The sequence below is a fragment of the Bos grunniens genome, chromosome 20 (assembly GCF_055505025.1).
Source record: "Bos grunniens cultivar Pamir isolate PY7600 chromosome 20, Bosgru_T2T1.0, whole genome shotgun sequence".
In the NCBI taxonomy this organism is placed as follows: Eukaryota; Metazoa; Chordata; class Mammalia; order Artiodactyla; family Bovidae; genus Bos; species Bos grunniens.
Genome location: NC_141184.1, coordinates 36085940 through 36110683, shown reverse-complemented (window position 1 = coordinate 36110683; position 24744 = coordinate 36085940). Strand labels below are relative to the sequence as shown.

At 41.1% G+C, this 24744-nt stretch overlaps 1 long non-coding RNA gene across 3 annotated transcripts in view; it reads left to right on the top strand.

Annotated features, from left to right (window-relative positions):
* The window catches only part of LOC147350248 (uncharacterized), a 274444-nt gene that overhangs the window by 184674 nt on the left and 65026 nt on the right, over positions 1-24744 (top strand). For all 3 annotated transcript variants that reach the window (XR_015148677.1, XR_015148678.1, XR_015148676.1), the window contains exons 4-7: positions 13575-13641; positions 14419-14555; positions 18813-18995; positions 24392-24484. This is a non-coding gene — a long non-coding RNA (uncharacterized LOC147350248). The remainder of the gene's footprint in view (positions 1-13574; positions 13642-14418; positions 14556-18812; positions 18996-24391; positions 24485-24744) is intronic.

Here is a 24744-nt window from a genome sequence, read left to right as displayed (position 1 = left end):
TACAGGGCAGGGGTCTATTTAGTTAAATAATAATACCACTTATACCAGGGCATCGTCAAGATTCTGTCTTTGGGCTTCAAGCTTTGGGTTCTTGGAAGCCATCCTGTTTTGATGCTACCACCATATATACTCTCATAGTTATTGTGGCTGAAGCTGATGTTCTAATCCTGGCTGGGCCCCAGGGTTTTGTATGGCCTTGATGGCTCTTCTCTTGCATTCAAAATAGTTCATGATATTGATGCCTTCACAGGGATAGCAGCATTCCATCAGAATGGCAGGCTTCCCACTGTTGGCAGCAACTTGCTAGCCGCCACATTTGATTTTGAAGACAAAGAAATTAAAGCATTCTTCCGGAGGTTGGATGGAAAGCCCTGGTTTTAAATTTCTCATCCTTTTCTACTTTGCAGGGTCTCAAGATGATGGCCCTTGAGTTACTGTCCAGTCTGCTGACCTGGCTTGGTACACCCTGATACCTACTACTCCCCTGCTGTCATTTCCTTTCCCTAACTCTATAGGCACTTTTTCTCCTAATTTTGGACAATCATCGGCATGATTTGGAAACCACATTGTATCTTTTAAAAAGAGATGGATAAATAACGTTTTTTATTTTTTGTATTTTTCATTCCTTTCACAGTGTTCCATTGGCCAGAAATAGTGACATGGATTTAAATATGCATGATTTAAACAATATGCCACGATTGCCTGCTAGTCAAGTGATTAAGACTTCACACTTTCACTTTCAAGGGCAAAGGTTCAATCCCTGGTCAGGGAGCTAAGATCCCACAAGCTGCATGGCACAGTATATATATGTAATATTCCATTAATAAAAATTTCCTTTCATCCTGGGAAAATGAATTTGTATACATCTTCTCAAGGAAGCCTGAGGAGGCAGTGGGTAGTAGTGGACACAATGGGGAAAAGAGGGATTTGAGCTGCCTTCTTATTTCTGTTTTCCCTTTTACCTCCAGACCATGAGCAAGTCACATAATTTCTCTGTACATCCAGCCCCATGTTCATGAAATAAGACTTGACTCCCTTCCTCCCAGGTTTTGTGAAGTTCTAACATTCTGCGTATCCAAATGGTAATGCCCACTGAGTATTGAGCATGTAACCTGAACCAGACACCGTGCAGAGATGTTCATGGGCAGCTCCTTTAACCCACCCATCAAACCTGGTGGATGGACACTCTTACATGTAAAGAAACTGAGGCTTAAAGAGAGAAGTGTCCTGGAGAAGACACCTCTTCTTTGACTGAGTCCTAGATAATGGGTTAAACTCATTTCTGAACAAGTGAGACAGATGGTTCAGAACACAAAGAGACACAAATCAACCAGAAGGGTTTTCATCACTCCTTTTATTTCTTTTCCTTTCTTTGCTCTGTCTTTCATAGGTCTCATGTGAGAATTGAGTAATTTTTGTTTTTATTTTTTCTTTTCCATGATGGTTTATTACAGGATGCTGAATATATTAACAGTTCCCAAGTAGGACCTGCTCTTTGCATGCTCAGTTGCTCAGTCCTGTCCAGCTTTTTGTGACCCCATGGACTGTGGTCTACCAGGCTCCTCTGTCCATGGACTTCTCCAGGCAACAATACTGGAGTGGGTTGCCATTTCCTTCTCCAGGAGATCTTCCTGACCCAGGATTGAACCCATGTCTCCTGCATTGGTCAGTGGGTTCTTTACCACTGACCCACCTGGTAAAGCCCACCTGTTGTTTCAGTTCAATTCATTCTCTCAGTCGAGTCCAACTCTTTGCAACCCCATGGACTGCAGCACACCAGGCTTCCTGTCCACCATCAACTCCCAGAGCTTGCTCAAACTCATGTCCATTGAGTCAATGATGCCATCCAACCTTCTCATCCTCGGTCATCCCCTTCTCCTCCTGCCTTCAATCTTTCCCAGCATCATGGTCTTTTCCAAGGAGTTAGTTCTTCACATCAGGTGGCCAAAGTATTGGAGCTTCAGCTTCAACATCAGTCCTTCCAATGAATATTCAGGACTGATTTCTTTTAGGATTGACTGATTTGATGACTACTGGAAAAACCTGTTGGTTACCTATTTTATATACAGCAGTGTGTATCTGTTAATCCAAAACTCCCAATTTATCCCTCCCCCAATCCCTTTCCTCTTTGGTAACCATAAGTTTATTTTCTATGTCTATGAGTCTGTTTCTGATTTGTAATTAAATTCTTTTGTATCATAGTTTAGATTCCACATATAAGTGATATTGCATGGTATTTGTCTTTTTCTGTCTGACTTACTTCACTAAGTATTATAATGTCTAGGTCTAACCATGTTGCTGTGAATGTCATTATTTTATTCTTTGTTATGGCTGACTAGTATTCCATTGCACATATATGTAATATGTCTGATAGTCACCTAAAGAAGACGTAGCACATCTTCTTTATCTAGAGAACTGAGTTATTAAAACTGTTTTCTTCATGACCCATTATCAACCTCAGTCCATATAAGTCCCCTCTTGCTATTTTTGTACTTTTTCCTCTTCATTTTCTGTACCACCTCTTTCCTCCTATGTGGACTCACTCTATTATACTTTATGTCTTTGCAATTTGTTTTTCCTTTGTTTATTTAGATAAGTATATCCTTGGAAAAAATGTCATTTTGTGTCAGTGTTTTTGACTTACATAAACGCTATCAAGCTTTGAATCTCTTTCTTTTTCACTCTTTTTTTTTTCACTGAAATTCTGTTCTGAGGTTCATCCATGTTGCTCCTATATGACATGGGTAGACCTGAGTTTGCACGCTGGGATCGCAGAGTCGGACACGACTGAGCAACTGAACACCGTGTTGCTACATGTAAATCTTGTTCATTATGCCTGATAGTCACCTAGGATTCCATCTTATCATATTATACATTTCTTTTATCAATTTCCTTTATCAATGGACATTTAGCTTACCCCAAATTCTTGTTTTGGGATTCAACAACCTGGCATGAATATCCTCTAATATGGCTTTATACTCACTTAGATGAGAGTCCCTTTGCAATATAAACTCAGGAGTAGGATTTTACAGCTGTTGTATACATGCATGTTCATTTCACTAGGCACTGTTAGGTTGCTTTCTAGAAATCCTGTATTGCTCTGTACTTATTCCAGTGATGTATAAAGATTACCATGTCCCCATTTTCTCAGGAACACTTACTTGTTATTTTCTGGCTAATTTTTTGCTGATCTCTTTTATTAAGTGGTTTTAATTTACATTTGTTTGATAATTAGTAAGGTAGAACATTCTTCACTAATCATTAGCCATTCAGCTTTTTCTTGTGTGATTTATATACTTTGGCCCATTTTTTTTCTTACTGTATGTACAACTTTGCTGGTTTTTGTAATTATGGCTTATAATTTGTTATATTATCTGGTATGGTGGGTTATTCTCCCCCACACAATCTGTTTTGAACTTCATTTACAATATTAACTGAATCACAAAAGTTTATTCACGTATTTTAAAATTTAATTATTTGTGGGTTTCAGCTGTTGTCTTTATTTTCTCCCAGTCTGCCACTTCTGTTAGCTTAAGGTTTCCTCTGTTTGTAAAATGTTCTGATAGCTGGTATGTCTTCTTTTTTGATTTTGTCTTAACTTTTTGAAAATTCTTATTTTTCTACATAACTATTAAAATTTGTTTTTCATGTTAAAAAAAGTTTCACTCTGGGATTTTGATTGTAAGTGCACTAAATTTGAAGCACTTCCCTGGTGGCTTAGGTGGTAAAGTATCCGCCTGCAATGCAGGAGATGCGCAGAAGATATGGGTTCGATCCCTGGGTCAGGAAGATCTGGAGAAAGGAATGGCAACCCACTCCAGTATTCTTGCCTGGAGAATCCCATGGACAGAGGAGCCTAGTGGGCTAGAGTTCATGGGGTTGCAGAGTTGGACACAGCTGAGCAACTCAGCACACACATGTTGAATTTAAAGATTGATCAAGGAAAACAACTCTATGTGATGTTAAAGCAAGGTGTTAATTCTATATGCTGTTCAGTGTTTCGTTTGTTTAGATTTTCTGATTTGTGCTTTAATAGTTTAACATTTATTCTCTATAAGGATGTTGTTTCTTTGGTTGATATATACTTTGTAGTTTTGTTACTACCATGAATAGTGTCTTACATTCTATTATATTGCCTATTGGGCTATTGGGGTTTCCCAAGTGGTGCTAGTGGTAGAGAACCCACTAGCCAACTCAGGGGACACATGAGATGCAGATTTGACTGGGTTGGGAATATTCCCTAGAGGAGAAAATGGCAACTCACTCCAATATTCTTGTCTGGAGAATCCCATGGACAGAGGAGCCTGGCGAGCTAAGTCCATAGGGTCACTGTTGCCTATGCATAGGAACACTGTTTTTTACACATTGTTTTTTATACCTAAAAAATTTGCTGGACTCCATTTTAATTTTAGTAGTTTGCTGATTTCTTAGGTTTTCTGGGCATTTGATTGTGATATTGTAACTTGAATAATAACAACGTGGTCTCCTTCCTTCCTGGTCTTAATGCCACGCCCAGGATTTCCTGCATTGATACCGTCATTCATATCTTGTTCTTAACCTTAAGCAAATCGCACTTAAACTTTTCAATTAAATTTAATGATTGCAGTCAATGGTTGGTAGAAAGTCTTTATTGGGTTAAAGAAGCTTCCCTCTATTCCTAGCTTTCTAAGAGTTTTTTAAAAAACATAGGCTTTGAATTTTATCCAATGCCTTTTTTGCATTTTTTGAGATATTCATGTAATTTTTCTTCTCTAGTCCAATAATGTGGTTAATTATTTTAATGGTTTTATATTTTCTTTTCTTAAACCATTTTTTCTTAAATGGGCTCTATTTGATCATGTTTTATGTTTTAAATTCATCATTGAATCCAGTAGCTGATATTTTAATTAGGATTCTCATGCACATGTTCATAAGTGAAGCTGTATTCATAGACAAATTTGTCTTCTTGCACTGGGTTTAGTATTAAAATCAAATGAGTTATACTCTTTTGCTTTTTTTCTGATTCATGTGACAAGTTGTATAAGACAAGGAGATTCACTAGTCCCTCTCCAAGCTTTCCCGCATGAAAAAAATAGCAACCAGTTATCAGAAAAAAAACCACTGTCTTCTCTCTTTCTTTCACACTCATATTCAATTCTGGGCCAGTCATCCCGGCTCTGCCTTCACAGTGCATTTAAGTCGAGTCCCGTCTTCCCACCACCTCTTCCTGCCTCCGCTGTGTGAGGGGATGGACCTGTCCACAGGATGCCACCACCCTGTACTGGGGCTCCATGTTTTTGTTTTCACCTCCTTATAGTTCATTTTCCCAATATCCCTTTAAAGCATAAGTCAAATCTTGTGACTCTTGTAATTGTCTCCTGCTGATCCCATTGGGAGGGAGGGGTAGTGTCTGGGATCAAAACACAGACCATTGTAGCCATCTTCCTGGGCACTGGACGGATAAAACTGACCATAGCACACTTGTGTATATTCAGCCTGGGGGACGAGTCCACTGCACACCACACATGGCCACGTGGGGCTTTCATTCAGAAACAGTGTGGACCACCAGGCATGATGGGAGGAAGGCTTTGCAGTAGTCAGAGGGTGTGGCACCCACTGGTTCCCACAGGAGGATGTGACTGGGAGTTTGACTAATTCAGGAGTAAGCAGGAACTCTACCTGGTCCAGCTGATAAGAGGGGTGTTTGCCAAAGGAATATTTTCTGCAGAAGCAGAATGGGAGTGGCACTTGTGGGTATGTGGATATGCCACTGGAGGCGTTCCTACTCCCCTCAACCCATGTCAATGCAGGACATAATACTGGGCCTTAATTTTAAGCTTCACACCACAGGTTTCTGGGCCAAAACTTTCCAAGGCCCTTCATGGTCTGACAATTGGCTGCCTCTCTGGGCTTATTTCCTATGTTCTCCCTTCCTCCAAATATTCTGCTCCAGCTACAATGACTACTTACTCTTACTCAAACTCATCAAGCATATTTTCACCTCAGGCCTAAGCCCTTGCTTTTTATTTTGTCTCTTCCCATAGTGAAAGTTGCTCAGTCGTATCCGACTCTTTGCGACCTCATGGACTATACAGTCAATGGAACTCTCCAGGCCAGAATACTGGAGGGGTCAGCCTTTCCCTTCTCCAGGGGATCTTCCCAACCCAGGGATCGAACCCAGGTCTCCCACATTGCAGGCGGATTCTTTATCATCTGAACCACAAGGGAAGCCCCGTCCCATAGAGATATCACCATAGTTTTTTCTCACTTTCTTCAGATTCATGCTTACCTCTTCAGTGTGAGGTAAAAAGCGTAATTTTACATGCTTTCAAACTTTATATAAAAAGTGCCCATATATATATATATATATATATATATGGTTTTTCATCTTCATTATTATATTTTTGAAATTCATCCTGATTGCTACATTTAGCTCCATTTTGTTCTTTTTATCTACTCTGGTACATTCTATGAATGTGGCAACGTTCATTTATCTCATATCCTGCGGATGAATGTTTAAGACTTTTCCGTTACGAGAATGTATCAGTGAATCTCTCTGCAGGTATTCTTGTGAACACGTACAAGACTTTTTTCTAGGGTATATATAAAAATGTGGAATTGCTGGTCAGATGGTACCAGGAACTTCCTGGGAGTTAACCTTAAGAGGTGGGGCTGAGAAAGCTTTATGCAATCTTCCTCCTGTTGAAAAGCATAGAAACTACTAGAAGAGTTGAGAGACTCTGAGACCTAAAAAAGGCACTGACATAAGTAAATGCTGACAGCTGTTTCTGTGGTTCATCAGAGGAGCTTCTCTACTGTTTGTGAGCAGACTACAGGCTCCTTGCTACTGTCACCAACGGCCACCTCTGTGAGGCATCTGTTGTCACTCAGGGGACTGACAAAAAGTGCCCACTGGCAGGAGTGGTGGCTGTGAAAAATTGTTAAGCTGGGGCTGGTCTAAACTCTCAGAGATGTTGGACTTTCTCCCTCAGCCTCACATTAGTCACTCTACCTCCAGAGAAGAACCGAGAGAATTAGTCTTTGTCAATAGACTTTGCTGAGTTGCGAGAATACTAATTTCCCCACAGGGATCTTGGTAAAAAAAATTAGTCACCTACAAACTATGGAAACAAACTCAAAATAACTTCAGAGATCCTAAATTAGAGCCCAGCTTTCAGATTTCTGATGGAGGGTGCGGCCTAGGAGAAAATGGCTTCATAAGCATGTATCTACCGTCTCCCTTCTCTAGTTCTTATCTTGGTCTCTCTGTCTCTCGCCCTCTGTTTCTCTTCTCTTTTCTCTCTTTCTTTCTTGGTCCCTTGTTTATGTGTTAGATTTGTCAATAGGATTTCAAGATTCCACTTTGCCTCCATGGTGTTCATGTTTTGACAAAAAAGGAAGCCAGAAGGGATGTTCAGTTCTTTCAGTAAAGTGGAGGGTTCACAAGAAATCCACGCACATTGAGCCAGCCCCTACCCTATAACTTATCCTTTGATTTGGCTGTAAAAGTCATGTGTTCAGCAAGATTCTCTTGAGTGCATTGTAGAAGTGGTGCTTCCTCTCCAGGATGTCCCTATGGAGACCTGTGGGTCACAAGAACCTAACGGAAGCCCAGGAAGATGGCTATAATGACCTGATTTGATCCTCAACATTCCTCAAATGCAATACCACGATGGATGTACACCCAATTCCCTCAGACGCAAGAGCCAAAGTCACCGTGGAGGGAGGCAAAACGTTCAATTCAGAGTCCGGAGACTTGTGTTTGTGTCTGGGTTCTACCACTGACTAGTTGGAGACCTTGGGCCAATTACTACACTTCAGTTTTTGGTTACTTCATTTTAAAAATGAGGGTTTTTATTGACATACAGTTGACCATAGTAGTCTCTTACAATCCTTTGTATTTTCTGTGTTATGAGTAGTCTCCTCTTTCATTCCTAATTTTATTTGAGTCTTTTTTCTTCCATAGTGAATCTAGCTAGCAATTTGTCTATTTTATCTTCTCCAAAAAGCCCAGCTCTTGGTTTCATTGATCTTTTCTACTGTCTTTTTAGTTCTATTTATTTCTGCTGTGGTCACTGTCATTTCCTTCTTTCTGCTAACTTTGGGTTTAGTTTGTTCTTCTTTTTCTAGTTCCTTGAGATATAATGTTAAGTTAAAGACATCTGTTTTGGCTAAATGTATAATCTATCTCATTTAGCCAAAATAGATGTCTTTAACTTAATGTTATATCTCAGAGAATGTGTATATTTGTAAAGAATGTGTATTCTATTGATTTTGGATGGGATGTTCTATAAATGTCTGTTAAGTTCATCTGGTCTAACATATAGCTTAAGTCCAGTGTTTCTTTATTGATTTTCCATCTAGATAATCTACCAATTGTTGAAAGTGGGGTATCAAATTCTCATACTATTATTGTATTATGGTATATTTCTCCCTTCAGGTATGTTGATATTTGCTTTATATATTTAGGTGTTCTATGTTGAGTGCATAAATGTTAGCAAATGTTATAACCATCTTACTGGTTGATCCCTTTATCTTTATATAATGACCTTTTTGTTACAGTTTTTGTCTTAAAGTCTGTTTTGTCTGATACAAGTATAGCTACCTTAGGTTTCTTTTCATTTCCATTTGTGTGGAATTCTTTTCCCATCCCTTTACATTGAGTCTGTATGTGTCCTTAAAGTCAAAGTGAGTCTCTTGTGGTCAGCATATAACTGGGTCTTGTTTTTTATCCATTCAGTCATTCTATGTCTTTTGATCAGAGGATTTAGTAAATTTACATTTAAAGTAATTATGTTGGCCTTCCCTGTGGCTCAGACCGTAAAGAATCTGCCTGTAATGCAGGAGACCTGGGTTCAACCCCTGGGTGGGGAAGTTTCCCTGGAGAAGGGAATGGCTACCCACTCCAATATTCTTGCCTGGAGAGTTCCGTGGACAGAGGAGCCTGGTGGGCTACAGTCCATGGAGTTGCAAAGAGTCTGACACAGCTGAGCGACTTCCACTATGGACCTGTATTACCATTTTGTTAATTATTTTTTGGCTGTTTTGTGATTCTTTTATCCTCTTTCTTCTTCTGTTGAGCAACATAGTCTGAATTTCTAGAAACATAATCTACCAACATTGAATCATGAAGAAATAGAAAATCTGAGCAGACCAATTACTAGTAAGGAGAATAAATCAATAATCAAAATCCCTAAGCAAACAAAAATTCAGGACCAGATGGCTTCACTGATGAATTCTGCTAAACATTTGAAGAAGAATTAGTACTAACCCTTCTGAAACTAATCCAAAAAACAGAAGAGGGGGAAATACTCCCAAATTTATTCTATGGGTTCAGCACTACTGTGACACCAAAACCAGACAAAGACACTATGAGGAAAGAAAATTGTAATCCAGTATCCCTGGTGAATATAATACAACAATTCTCAATGAAATAGTAGTAAACTGAATTCAACAACTCATTAAAAACATTATACACTATGATACAACTGGACATTTTAAGAGATACAAGGATGGTTCAACATCTGCAAGTCAATCAATGTGACAAATCACAGCAACAAAATAAAGGATAAAAGTCACATGATCATCTCAATAGATGCAGAGAAAACATTTGACAAAATTCAACATCTGCTAATGATGAAAACTCTCACCAAAATGGGCACGAAGGAACATACTTCAACATAATAAAGGCCATATGTGACAAGTGCACAGCTAACATCATATTCAATGGTGAAAAGTTGAAAACATTTCATCTAAGATCAGGAATGAGACAAGGATATTCACTCTCACCACTTTTATTCAGCATAGTCTGGAAGTCCTAAGTAGATCAATTAAGTAAGAAAAAGAAATGAAAGGCATCTAAATTCAGAAAAACAGTAAAACTATCTATTTGCAGATTACATGATATCTTATATAGAAAACCCTAAAAATTCCACCAAAAAACTGTTAAAACTAAAAAACAAAATCAGTAAAGTTGCAGGCTACAAAATCAGTTGCATTTCTGTACACTAATAAAACTATAAGAGAGATAAATTTAAAAAGCAATCTCGTTTACAATTGCATTAAAAATAATAAAATACCTAGGAATAAATTTGACCAAGGAAGTGAAAGATCTGTAAACTAAAATCTATAAGAAATTGATGAAAGAAATTGAGGATAACACAAGAAAATAGATATGTGCTCATGGATTGGAAAAGTTAATATTATTAAAAATTTTTACTACTTAAAGTGATCCACAAATTTAATCAAATTCCCATCAAAAATTTCAATGGCATTTTCACAAAAATAGGAAAAATAATCCTAAAATTTGAAGGGAACTACAAAAAATCCTGAATAGCCAAAACAATCTTGGGAAAGAGGAACAAAGCTGGAAGCATCATGCTTCCTGATTTCAAATTTATTACAAACCTATAGTAATCAAAACAATATGGTATTGGCATAAAAACAGACATAAAAGTCAATGGGACATAATAGAGAATCCAGAAATAAACCTATGCCTTTGTGGCTAATGGAGTCAGTGATGCTATCTAGATGTCTCATCCTCTGCAAAGACAAGAGATAACAAGTGCTGGTGAGGATGTAGAGGAAAAGCAACCTAGATGCACTGTTGTTGTGAATGTCATTGGTGTAGGCACTATGAAATACAGTGCAGCTTCCTCAAAACATTAGAAATAGAACTTCCATATGATCTAATAATTCCATTTCTGGGTAAATAACTCAAGGAAATGAAATCATGATCTTGAAAAGATATATGCACCCCCATGTGCATCACAACATATTTTATAATGGCCAACACACAGAAACAACCTAAGCGTCCATCCATTGATGGATGAATGGAAAAGGAAAATGTAGTGTGTGTGTGTGTGTGTGTGTGTGTATATATATATATATATATGTATGTATTTTTGTTGTTGTTCAGTTGCTCAGTCATATCCCACTCTTGATGATCCTATGGACCACAGCATGCCAGGCCTCCCTGACTGTCACCATCTCCCAGAGTTTGCTCAAGTTTATGTTCATTGCATCGGTGATGCCATCCAGCCATCTCATCCTCTGATGCCCTCTTCTCCTTCTGCCCTTGATCTTTCCCAGCCTAGGCACTTTTCCAATGAGTCATCTGTTCGCATCAGATGACCAAAATACTGGAGCTTCAGCTTCAACGTCAGTCCTTCCAGTGAATATTCAGGGTTGATTTCCCTTAAGATCAACTGGTTTGATCTCCTTGCTGCCCAAGGAGATCAAATATACTTTTTATATATATATATATAAAATATACTTTTATAAATATACTTTTATATATATATAAATATACTTATATATATATACAGTGTGTACATATGTATATAAATATATAAATATACTTATATATATAAGTATATAAATATATATAAATATACTTATATATATATAAAGTGTGTATATATGTATAACACCTTACATTATACATATACACATACATGTATATATATTATAATACATATATTATTATAATATATATCTGTTATTCAGTCATCAAAAGGGAGGAAATCCTGCCATTTACAACAACAAGGATACACCTTGAGGACATTATGCTAGTTAAGTACGTCAGACAGAGAATGACAAATACTATATGACTTCACTTACATGTGAAATCTATAAAAATCAAACTCACAAAAATAGAGAATAGATTGGTGGTTACCAGAGGCAGGGAATTCAGGGGACGTGGGTGTGTATTAAAAGGTACAAACTTCCAGTTATAAGATAAACAAGTCCTAGGGGTGTAATGAACAACAGGGTGACTATAGTTAACAATACAGTATCACACTTTGGAAAGTTGCTAAGAAAGTAGATCTTTAAAGTTCTCATCACAAGAGAAAAATTGTATGAAGTGATTGATGTTAAGTAAAGCACAATAGGTGATCATTTCACAATACCTACGTGTATCAAATCGTTGTATTGTACACCTGAGACTAACAGTGTTTTACATCAATTATAGCTCAATAGGACTGAAAAAAATTACAGCTTTCTGATAGATGGTTTGTTCATTCAAAATTTATTAAGCATCTGCTGCTGCTGCTGCTGCTAAGTCGCTTCAGTCGTGTCCGACTCTGTGCGACCCCATAGACGGCAGCCCACCAGGTATGTGTATTTAAGCAACTACTAGATACACTCCAAGGTAGATGTTAAATTTCTAATTTAAATTAAATTTAAATTAGTTTTCAAATTTCTTGCCATTGGAAGGAACGACACACATTTTTCTATGTCTGCGTCCACTCGAGTTGTAATCATTTGAGATCCTAAGTGGCTTCACAGATGCCCTGTTACTAAGAAGTTGAAAACTCTGTGCCTCGGCAGATTGGAGGATCTCTGTTGTTTTCTCATCTGTGTGATTACCGCATTGTTGTGGGGTGGGGTATACTTTAGCCTTCCTGGTTGATGTATCTTCTTGTTACATGCTTTTCCAGTTGTATCTCACCGGGTTTAAATCTTCTTACCCTGACCATTCTATTTGTCTCGGCCCTTCTGTCTAGGACTCTGGGGGCATATGTCCCAGGCCCTCAGTACCGCACCTACTGGGGGAATACAAGCTCTTTCTATGCTTAACAAGGAGAGGCATTGTTTCAATTAAATATCCTACTAAACAAGGATTATAGTCTAGGCTGTGCCTTCCCAAGGGGCATTTTCCATGAAATTGGAAGGAACATTCTTTTAAAGAGACTGACAAAGGAATGCATCTCTTATTAACTCTTAAATAAGTTGTGAGAACAACTTATTTCTTGAATATGACTGTCATATTTTTCTTGCCAAAGCACCAAATTTTTCATATCATTTCTTTATCTGAAAACTGCCATTAACCACTATTGCCTATAGAACTCAAGCTTTCTTACCCATTTTTTTTTTTTTTAGGAAAACCTACTCTCTGGCCTCATCTTACCTATTTATCATTATTCCTCATTGTTCTAGTTTGCACATTTTCCTGTTTCCAAAAAACCATATTTCTACTTCTGGAAGAGGGAAGAGGGCACAATTTAACTGACTATTTTTCATGCGCTAGGTAAAGCAGATTATTCAACATGACATAGCTAGTTAGTGACAAAGTTCAAAGCGTATGTTTACTCAGAAACAAGGAACGAAAATGGCAGATAAAATAATTGTTATAGTAATTTTTAATCCAGGTACAAATTCTGACCCATAATCACTAGCTCTTTTTCATGAGGAAAATCATTTCATCTCTCTGGGCTTTAGTCTCTTCACTTGTGAAATGAAATGATAGCTCTCTCACTATTGTTGTGGATATTGGGAACTTTAATATGGAAAATGCCTGGTGCAGTGTCTCTCTCAGGCTTCCCAGGTGGCTCAGCAGTAAAGAATCCACCTGCAGTGCAGGAGACCTGGCTTTGATCCCTGGGTCGGGAAGATCCCCTGGAGAAGGGAATGGCAACCCACTCCAGTGTTCTTGCCTGGAAAATCCCATGGACAGGGGAGCCTGGTGGGCTACAGTCCACAGGATCACAAAGAGTCAGACACGACTGAAGCGACTGAGAATGGATGTGCAGTGTCTGCCTCGTAATGTGTGCTCAGCAAGTGTTAGTTAAGTGCCATATTCTGTTTTCCAGAATCAGTAAAGCCAAACTCGTCTACTTTGGAGACCCGCAGGAAAACATCCAATAAAGACAATTATCCGTAAGTGCTCACTCCTGCCTAACTCTAGGATACTTGCCAGATACTATGAACGCAAACTGGGTGTCCCATGGAGTAAGACTAATGAATAGCATATCTGATCCCAACAGTTTATTTAGTTTTGTACACAGCCAAGAGCAAAGAGTGAATTTAATCTGATGGTGTTGAAGCTTTCTAGAATGACGAGCTCTAAGACCACATACAGCTGTAGGCACCTCTAATGCAGATACTCACAATCCTGCCATGCTCTCCCTGCCTGTTGACTGATGCAGACAGCTTGGAACTGTGTCTGAGCTGGGAGATATGTATGTGAGGAGCAGAGCCTCCCAGAGAGGCATCTCTCTGCATGGTAACTGGTTGCATACAAGGCAGGGAACACGTGAACATGGCAGAGAATCTGAACGGAAATTCAGATGTCTTTTGGTCCACTCTTGGTAACGTAACATAGTGCTTGGGTTTCCACAGAAAAGAGTACATTCAAGGTGGTCATTGAAGAATATTAAAAAGGAAACTATTTGTGGAGGCATGGCCAGGAGTAGGGAGTCAGAAGGAATTGTGAAACACCACAAGGATGATGATGGGGAGTGGCCACTGTTGCCCCTAAGCTTGAAGGGGCAAGCTCGAATTCAATCGAATTGACTCAAATTTAATCAGACCCATAATGTGGGAAAGGAGCCGTCTGAGAGGAGTTTGACCATCAGTCGAGAAGGAGGACCAGAACAACAGAGACTGAGGTCACAAACACCCTGATCTTTCTGTCACTCCCTCTCCTCCTTCTAGTGCCTTCCGTGGACTGAAACCAGCAGGAGCCCACTGATGCAGTTCTTCCAGGCCAGCCTGCTGGGGTGCATGGTAGAGTGAAGAAGGATGAAAATGGATCTGGAGGAACAAATGGAAAAACCCTGCCTGCCCAGACAGTGAGTACAGGAAAGGCCTAAAAACATTTTTTCCCTAAATTTTCCCTGCATTGTAATAGCTATATGACTAATTTACACTTACTGATGGAAAAAAGTATCTGTCATATACTTATACCAGATCATATTCAACATAGTGGTTGGAAGGTTCAGCTCAGTTCTATCAAGGGGCTGAATTCTCTCAACAGGGCGGACGCCTCGTATTTAAGCTGTAGGAAGATCCCCAGGACTGACGTTCTCCACTGTTGCTGTCGTTCAGTCGCTAAGTCCTGTCCGACTCTTTATGACCCCAAGGAAGGCGACTTGCCAGGCCTCCCTGTCCTTCACCGTCTCCTGGAGTTTGCCCAAGTTCAAAATGTTCTCCATAGTCTTCTGTATATGTTGGAGTGTTAAGGGGTCCAGAACTGACAGTCCTGTTTTTTGTTTAACACAGACACGAAAAGTAGGCAGATGGAGATTTTTTAAAGTCAGACTTAGCATTGATAAAGCTGATATTCGAAAGCAGAGCTTAGTAGAAAGTCCCAGTGGATTTCCTAAGAGGGTGCTGCAGAACACAACTTACCTTCCTGGTCAGAAGCAAAGTGACAAAAATGCAAGTCTTACCCAGGGCCAGGGTCTTGACTGATAAACTCTTGAGCAGATGAAAATGCCTATTTTATGCAAATGGACAGACTCCAAAAGAGACGAGACAGAAACTGAGGCACGTTCCTTAATTCCTTCTCCCAAATTCAGGGGATTAACCTGTCCCCATCCCCTGGTAGGACAAGTTTCAACAGCATCTAAGGAAGTACAAAAAGAGACCAATCAGACAGACCTAGGGTTTACCCACCCACTGCTTCCAGGGATGTTCCATGGGATAAGGGGTTTCAGTTGTCCCCCAGTCTCTCCAGGAATGCATTGGTGCCCATACCTGACTTCCTGAAACCCCTGTTGGACTGATGATAGTATTTGTACAGCTTCGTGGGGAAAGCAGTTCCTTGTTTCTCCCTGAGGAGCATCTGTGTCCCCGCGTTATGGGGACGGAAGCAGGAGGACCAGGCTACGTCCCTGCTTCTGTCCTGCAGGTGGCAGGAGCACCATCTGGACTGTTGTGCACCCGGGGCAGCCTCAGGCCAAGCCAAAGATAACACTGTGTCCACACACAGGAACACGCTGTGCTTTTCCAGGTTCCCAGGAAACCAAATCACATCAGAGGTCAACAGTGTTGTTAGACTATGGGTACTCAGAGTATGAAGGACCAATATGAGGCCCCAGAACTTCCTTCTGTCAAGGACTCAAGAGCCCCCTTCTAGGTCTCCTCTGATCCTTTGCTAACTGGGTTCTTTCAAGCCCTGTTTACTCCGTATCAGTTCTCGAGCAGCCTAACTCAAGGACCCAGGACAGAAAGCTGCTCCTGGAGAGAGGGGCAAGCAGGTACAAACCCCACATGCCCAGACCTACTGACTCTCTTCTCCAGTGTATACCCCCTCCCCCATAGAGCCATGCTCAGGATAGCACAACTGAAGGCAGAGAATCCACCTTTCCACCCTGACTCTCAGAAACTAGAGCCACGGATGCAATCGCCTTCTTGATGGCTCTTCCTGGATGTCCCAAAGGAACACTTCCCACCTCCATCCTTCTGCAGTGACCACCCTCCGCCCACCCAAACCAGTGAGGGCATCCCCACGTGCCAGATGTGCAAACCAGAAACCTTGGCTTCACTCCTGCTATCTCAGCCCATGTCTAAGTCACTGCGATTCGATTTTGATGTTTCCCCTAATCATCTCTTGAACCCCTTCACTTCCATTCTGGTCAGGGCCACCAGCATCTCTTGCACTAACTGTTCTGCCTGCATTCCCTCTCACCTTCTTCAGTTCAGCTCCAGACTGCAGCTAGAATGATTCCCCCTCCCCCAGGATGCAAATCTCATTATTATCCTTTCCCCACTTTAAAGCCTTCTCCTGCTCCTGGGACAAAAATGAAGACCCTAAAATGGCCCACCTGACCTTAACCTTGCCCCTGTTGCAGCTCCAGTGTCTTGTCTGGCTGGGCGCCACTGGTCTCTGTCTGTATTCCAGTCTCCTAGGCACCATTTCTCCTCCCATCAAAGGGCTGCTGTGTGTATGCTGTATATATGCTTTCTCTGCTTGCAATAACTCTGCCCTCTCCTGTGTGCTGGGACTCCCCAGTGGCTCAGCGGTAAAGAATTTGCCTGCAATGCAGGAGATTCAGGTTCGATTCCTGAGTCAGGAAAATCCTGGAGAAAGGAATGGCAAACCACTCCAGTATTCTTGGCTGGAAAATTCCATGGACTAAGGAGGCTGGCGGGCTACAGTCCAAGGGTTTGCAAAGAGTCAGACACGACTGAGCACACACACACATGGACACACTCCTGTGCAGGTTTAAGGTTGTCTGAAACTTCAGGTCTCAGCTGGCAGTTACTTCTTCAGGGATGTTCTCTGATTTTCTGGAGTAAACCAAATTTCCCCATTCTATCTTTTCATGACATCAGTCCCCAGCCTGCTTCACAGCAACATAGCCACAATTTCGCACTTATTTGCAGGTAATTTTATTAATATTATCTCCCCAACTAAAACATAGACTCGTGTGGGCAAGAACAAGCTCTGTTTTCACTCACAATGAATTGCATCCCCTGTTTCAGGCATAAACATAAGCAGGTCGTCCGTAACAGTTGAATGAATCGCAAGGTCCTCAAACATCCACTGAAGCAGAGCGTCGCCCGAGTGTGTGTGTGTGTGAAGTTGTGACCTGGCTCCTCAGTTTATCCAGTTTCTACCCTGTGGAAGGCCTGTCCTCCACCCAGCTCTGGTCCTCCTACAGAGAGTGGATTCCAGTGCTAAAGGCCCATCACTGAAACTACTCCACTGAGACCCACCGACCTCACCAGAGCCATTGACTTGACTCGATTTCTCCTTTAGGAAGCTTCCTGAGCCCGGCTGCCAAGGTCACTTCCCGCTGGGGGAATTTGACTGGGCTCACTGGGCTCTCCTGACTTGTTCTCTGTCTCACGCAGAGCACAGAATGGAGGCCTGGATGTGAATCAGAAGCTCTTAGCTTTCTCTCTCATACACTCTCTCTCCACCCTTCTCTCCCTTTCTTCATTTCTCTTCTTTCTTCTCAATTCTTCAACCAACACCCCCTTGAAGACATGTTTCCTGTCCAGAAGAAAGACAGACTGTCCCCACTGCTTAGAAGCTGGCTGTGACCAGGTCAGCGTGACAGAATGGTCCCCATGCCAGCACTCCAAGCCCACAGAAGTTCGGGGACTTTCTCCAATGCACATGACTTTGCAGAAAGGGATGTATTTGTACCTTTCAGAGCATGTAGGTCTCCCACACACTCTGTGTGTGTGTGTGTGTCCTGGGGAGCAGTCAGCTCCTGTTTTCCACTGGCACTCTTTGCCTTCTCCAGCTGCCTGAGACCTCTGTAAGAGACCCTGCGGCAGGGAGTGAGAATGTGCCTCAAAGACCTCCAACTACAGGGAGCTGCAGTTGGAGGTCTGACTCCAGCTGCTGCGATCTGAGACCCAGCTGCTGTTTGCACAGAGGCCACACTGCCCTCAGGACTGCACAGAGCAGCGATTCCAAGGCAGCTTGTTCCTGGGTGACACAGGACTCCCCCAGCTGCCAACTTTCACTCCAGGACTTCTTGGCCCCCTGGATAGACCTCTGCAAGGCCAACTAGGATGCATCCACCCAAACTTTTTTCCTCTTTTCTCTCGTGTTGACAGTCCCAGCCATGCCAGCTGCCTACACAGGGTCTGTCACAGGCATTTTCCCTATTAAATCCTGGCATGTTCAATCCCATCTTGGCACCTGCTTCCTGGAGGACCCAGATAACACATTTTTTTACCCGTCTCCTTGGACGATCAGTATGCTTAATAGAAACAAAGCCTTCCTGCAAGCCTTTCTAGGACATGTAGACCTTGAGATAAGAAAGGATGAAAACAACATTAAAAACTACACAGGGATAGCATACATGCCTATGGGGACCATGCACAGTATGTATGTCTTACACAAATTAAGCAATGGAGTGTTTCTAAAAATGCCCCTCAAAAGGAATGAAACAGCTCAATGTGCTGGGGTTGATAAACAGTCCTTAGTCCTGTGGAATTTCTTTTTGATATTGAGAAACATTTCCTAGAGTGATAAGTTCTTCAAAGTTTGCAGCTAGGTTGCATATTTGCATATAAAGGCTGGGCCACCTCAGCACTTAATCCTAGGCTCTGAATACTCTTGGTCTGATGGCTCTTCTTTATAGGGTCAGAAACTAAAAAAGAATGCTTCAGATTCCAAACAGAAGGGAGGAAAATAGTGCAAGAATGAACAGAGCATATATTTTGAAGCAGGGTTGCCAAAGCTGGGCTGTAGAAGAAGATGAAGTTTATGGCTTCACCAGCATTTTTGGATCAAACTGTCCCTTGGAAAATGGTGTCATTTACAGGTACATGGCATTTATTGTCATTTTATATTCATATATGTGGATATAAACGAAGTCTTTTTAATCTAGGAAATATGTATCTGAAACTCTAATCAGAAGGTATTTAGTATTAACATAATCACATTATTTATTGAATGTTTGTATTGCACACATCATGTTAAGCACTTCACATAACTATTTCATTTCATTGTCAATTTACAGAAGAGAAAGTTAATGGCAGGATTCTGTACACAAAAGACATTATTTTATCCCCTCAGACTTTTTTCCTAAATAGATTTATTTTAAATCACTGAATCAGTAATCAGTAGCCACATCAACTAATCATGAGATTCTAAGAAGCAAACCACATGGGACATTTGTGGAATAACCGAGGTGGATAAAGTTTAAGAACTTAGGCTGCGTCGCACAGCTAGCAATGGCAGAAGCTCGATTCTAACTCAAAATGGTTTAATTCCAAAGATTTCTGCTCCTTAGAACAACAACAGTGAGATCTTAGCAATAGAGTTAAATGTTTGAAAGACAGATACAGCAGATTGAATGATTAAAGAAATAGTTGGGCAATTCAATATGAGAATTGACTCTAGATTTGAACCTTGGTTCTTCCCTGGTGGCTCAGATGGTAAAGAATCTGCCTGCAATGCAGGAGACCCGGGTTTGATCCCTGGGTCAGGAAGATCCCCTGGAGAAAGGGAATGACTACACACTCCAGTATTGCCCAGATAATTCCATGGACAGAGGAACCTGGAAGGCTACAGTCCATGGAGTCGCAAAGAGACGGACACCACAGAGCAACTAACACTTTCACTTTCCCTTTCTGATTTAGTAGTTAAACGACCTTGAGAAACCAAGCTTTCTCTGGAGAGAAAAGAGCCTATTTTCTTAAAAGTGCAAAAAGGCTGAGGCTGCTGCTACTGCTAAGTCACTTCAGTCCTGTCCGACTCTGTGCGACCCCATAGACGGCAGCCCACCAGGCTCCCCGTCCCTGGGATTCTCCAGGCAAGAACACTGGAGTGGGTTGCCATTTCCTTCTCCAATGCATGAAAGTGAAAAGTGAAAGTGAAGTCACTCAGTCCTGTCTGACCCTTAGCGACCCCATGGACTGCAGCCTACCAGGCTCCTGCATCCATGGGATTTTACAGGCAAGAGTACTGGAGTGGGGTGCCATTGCCTTCTCCGAAAAGGCTGATAAAGGTATGGAAAAAATTTTTCTCTCTCTCAGAATCAATAGGAGAAATGACAAACTAAATGAAACACTCTATTGAGACTGTATACAATGTAATTGCTTCGATCAAGCTGATTTTTTTAAAATTTTATTTTATTTTTAAACTTTACAATATTGTATTAGTTTTGCCAAATATCAAAATGAATCTGCCACAGGTATACATGTGTTCCCCATCCTGAACCCTCCTCTCTCCTCCCTCCCCATATCATCTCTCTGGTTCGTCACAGTGCACCAGCCCCAAGCATCCAGTATCGTGCATCGAACCTGGACTGGCGACTCGTTTCATTATACATGATATTATACATGTTTCAATGCCATTCTCCCAAATCTTCCCACCCTCTCCCTCTCCCACAGAGTCCATAAGACTGTTCTATACATCAGTGTCTCTTTTGCTGTCTCGTATACAGGGTTATTGTTACCATCTTTCTAAATTCCATATATATGCATTAGTATACTGTATTGGTGTTTTTCTTTCTGGCTTACTTCACTCTGTATAATAGGCTCCAGTTTCATCCACCTCATTAGAACTGATTCAAATTTGGGTGTAGGAAACATACCATCATGGCTGTTACGTTTTCCTCCCTTCCTTATGGCCACAGAAATTCCAAGTTGCAAAATGAACTAACTTTTTAAAAAAACCCTTCTTTGAAAATTATTCCCTCTTTTCCGCCTGTTTTCTCCCTGAGAAATATTTTTGAACAGTGTTTGCTACCCCCTATTTATAGCTTTCCAGTTTTGGCAGGTATGGGAACGTTTATAAGTGGTTTGTTTTCTTTGCTATGTCCAGTGTTGATTTAGGTTGCGTTAGCCACTGAAACAATTGGAAGCACTTTCAAGGAAGGTTGAAATCTGTTGACAGCTGATAACATTGTAAAATCTAGACAGTCTGAATCAAGATTGCTTTGAGGGCCTCAGGGCAGCAAGAACATCTTAGCAGTGCTGTGGTTTAAATAATTACCTTTACTTCTGTTTTGATGACCGTCCTGGAGGAAGTTTCCCCTTGACATAGGTAGGAAGAGTATCTCCTGGAGGTTCTTCCAGCTGTTGGTAACTCTGGCTTGAACTCTGACAGCTAGATAAGAAAGTACGTGGCAGGCCCTCCATATCTAAGATCTGAGCTTCCTTGGGAAGCTATGTCTAACATTTGGGTTTTCACCAAGTTTTACATGCTGACCAGAAGCAAACATTAGTGGTTCTTTTGTTTAGGAGAGATGCCTGGAATTTCTGGAGTTTGTTTCATAAATGACTGAACTAAATAAATCCATTTGAAAACCAGTAGAATTATAGACATCTTCCCCTCCCATCTGGCATGTTTTTACGGGTGGTATGGTTAGGTGTTGTTTTTTTTTTTTTCCTCTGGATTTTTCCACCCTTTCCTTCCCTATAATTTGTGGGCCTTGAGAAAAGTCATGGTTTGCCCTGTAAATGTAGAAGGAGACCTTGTTTGGGGTCATCTCACTTTTTCTTGTCGCCTGGTCCTTGTCTGTGGTGTCATTGGGAGGAGGACCGCAAGGGATAAATAGCTCTGAGATGGAGAGATGGATTTCCAACTTCAAAGGCATCAGAGAAAATGGTAGTGTTTCGGAGATTAAGTGGCTCCTGGAAAATCAACCTCACTGGGGACAGGAGCAGAATGTGGGGGCTGGCCTTCTGTCATCTGATCCAGGAGCTCATAAGGACACTTGGGAGACTATGAGGCCCTTGAATAGTTCAGGGCATCCACTGGGGCTGCAGAAAAGGCCATTAACCCTCACACACACCTGGGAGGTTGGGCACTTACTCCATTTTTTCCTAAGGTTGCTCAGGCACGCTTTATTTCTATTCCAAAAATAGGTCTGAGGAAGCTCCACAGCCACCAGTCACCACTCCCTCCTCCCAAGCCACCTGCTCATTTGCAGGTCAGTTCTTTCCTTTCTTCTTTGGTCATCACTATGATTCATGCCCCTCTCCTCTTTCTAAATGTAACAAGTCCTTTAACAAAATCTTTAAAAAATTGAAGGCAAGAGGAGCAGGGGGCAGCAGAGGATGAGATGGTTAGATAGCACCACTGACTCAATGGACATGAATTTGAGCAAACTCCAGGAGATAGGAAAGGACAGGGGAGCCTGATGGGCTATAGTCCATGGAGTCACAAAGAGTCGGACACAACTGAATGACTGAACAACAACACCAAATGCTTCATGCCCCCTCTCTTCATTCTAAATGTGATGAATCCTTTAACCAAGTCTCTAAACATTTCTCATTTTGAAAAATCCAAATATATGCAAAAGTGAAAAGAACAGTTAACTTAATCGTCCAGTGCCATCACCCAGATTTGACAGTTGAGTTTTGCCTCAGTTGCTCCATGCTTTCCCCACTTTTCTCTGCAAAAGGATTTTAAAACCAATCCCAAACCTTAGTAGTATCTCCCCTTAATACTTCTATCCACAACTCTAAGCATTATAGATATTTTCATGTGTAGGCATGCCATTTTCTCTCTCACAGAATTCATTAATATCATTTTCCACACACTCATACCTAAAGCCTTCTAGTTGTCCCAAAGAAGTCTATTTACAGTTGACTTGATTGAACAATGATCCTATCAAGGGCCTTTCGTTGGATGTGCTTGTTACTTGTCTTCTGTCTGTGTTTATCTTTTTCTTTCCTGCCACAGATTTTCTTGAAGACCCAAGTAAATCATCCAGATGCTCATTTATTTTCCCACAATTACATGTATTATTTGAGGACTGAGAGTTGTAGAACCTTTCCCATCAAAACTCTTATGGTGTGGTATATATACACGATGGAATATTACTCAGCCATAAAAGGAACACATTTGAGTCAGTTCTAATGAGGTGGAGGAACTTAGAACCTTTTATACAGAGTGAAGTGAGTCAGAAAGAGAAAGATAAATACTGTATTCTAACAAATACATATGGAATCTGGAAAAATGGTCCTGAAGAATTTTACAGGGCAGCAGTGGAGAAACAGACATAGAGAATAGACTAATAGACATAGGGAGAGGGGAGGAGAGGGTGAGATGTATGGAGAAAGTAACATGGAAACTTACAGTACCATGTGTAAAATAGATAGCCAATGGGAATTTGCTGTATGGCTCAGGAAACTCAAATAGGGGCTCTGTATCAACCTAGAGGGGTGGGGTGGGGAGGAAGATAGGAGGGAGGTTCAAAAGGGAGGGGATATATGTATACCAATGGCTGATTCATGTTGAGGTTTGACAGAATACAACAAAATTCTGTAAGGCAATTATCCTTCAATTAAAAATTAAAAAAAAAAAAAAAAAACAACCTCTTATGGTAACCAATAAGGAGGATTAAGTATCCAGAAGAAAGATATTATTAATGTACACACAATGTGTAGGTGATGAGATATATATCCAAAAGAGATTTCCTTAGATGTTGAACTAAGTTGGTTAGTTACAAGTGGTTTATCTTGTAAACCACTTGCTGTGGTTTAGATGTAATTCTTCTCTGGAAATATAAAGCAAACTATCAAAACAAGGGGCTTCCCTGGTAGTTCAGTTGGTAAAGAATCCACCTGCAATGCAGGAGAACCCTGTTCAGTTCCGGGGTTGGGAAGACCCCCTGGATAAGGGATAGGCTACCCACTCTGGTATTCTTGGGCTTCCCTGGTGGCTCAAATGGTAAAGAATCCACCTACAATGTGGGAGACCTGGGTTCCATCTCTGAGTTGGGATGATCCCCTGGAGGAGGGCATAGCAACCCACTCCAATATTCTTGCCTGGAGAGTTCCATGGACAGAGGAGCCTGGCGGGCTACAGTCCATAAGGTCACAAAGAGTCAGATACGACTGAGTGACTAAGCACACACATCAAGATAAGAACTCACTTTTGAGACATTAGGTTGAAACTAGAAGGAGCTGCACCCCAAAATAAATGTTTGGGCTGTGCTAGGAAAAATATTCCCTCACATTTTTCTCTCTTCCTCCATTCCCCATTGTCTATTTATTCTATCATTGAGTTTCAAAAACAGCTTTATTGAGATACCGAACAATAAAGTGCACACATGTAAAGTGTATAGTTTGATACAGTTTGAGGTATGAATACACCTGTGAAAACATCGCCACAATTTGTCAACTGTAACAAAAATGTGGAATATAAGGGTTGTGAGCTGTTTTACTTATAGGTTTTATTTATTCATATTTACTTATTTATTAGGACTATAGCGTGGGAGACAGCATTCCAGACTGCTCCGAGAAACTGCCCTGAAGAGGCAGGGGAAGGTCGGTGACACGTACGGTTTTAGTGAAGGTGGGTGCGTGCACTCAGGCACACGTTGTGGCAGAGGCTTGCTGCTGGTCACGAAGAGCAGTTGTCACTGTCAATGGTTTAGTGCTTTCCTAGAAACGCAAGAATTGGGCTCATAAAACCTTTTCCTGAAAATGTCTAGCTATCTGAAGGCCTGTTCTGCCAGTTTTTTCTCAGAGCGCAGTGTCTCCGTCCTGATCTCCACCCTAAGCACCAGTCCGGGGGTACTGAAGTTAGTAGCTATAGCAGCTCATGATTTCATC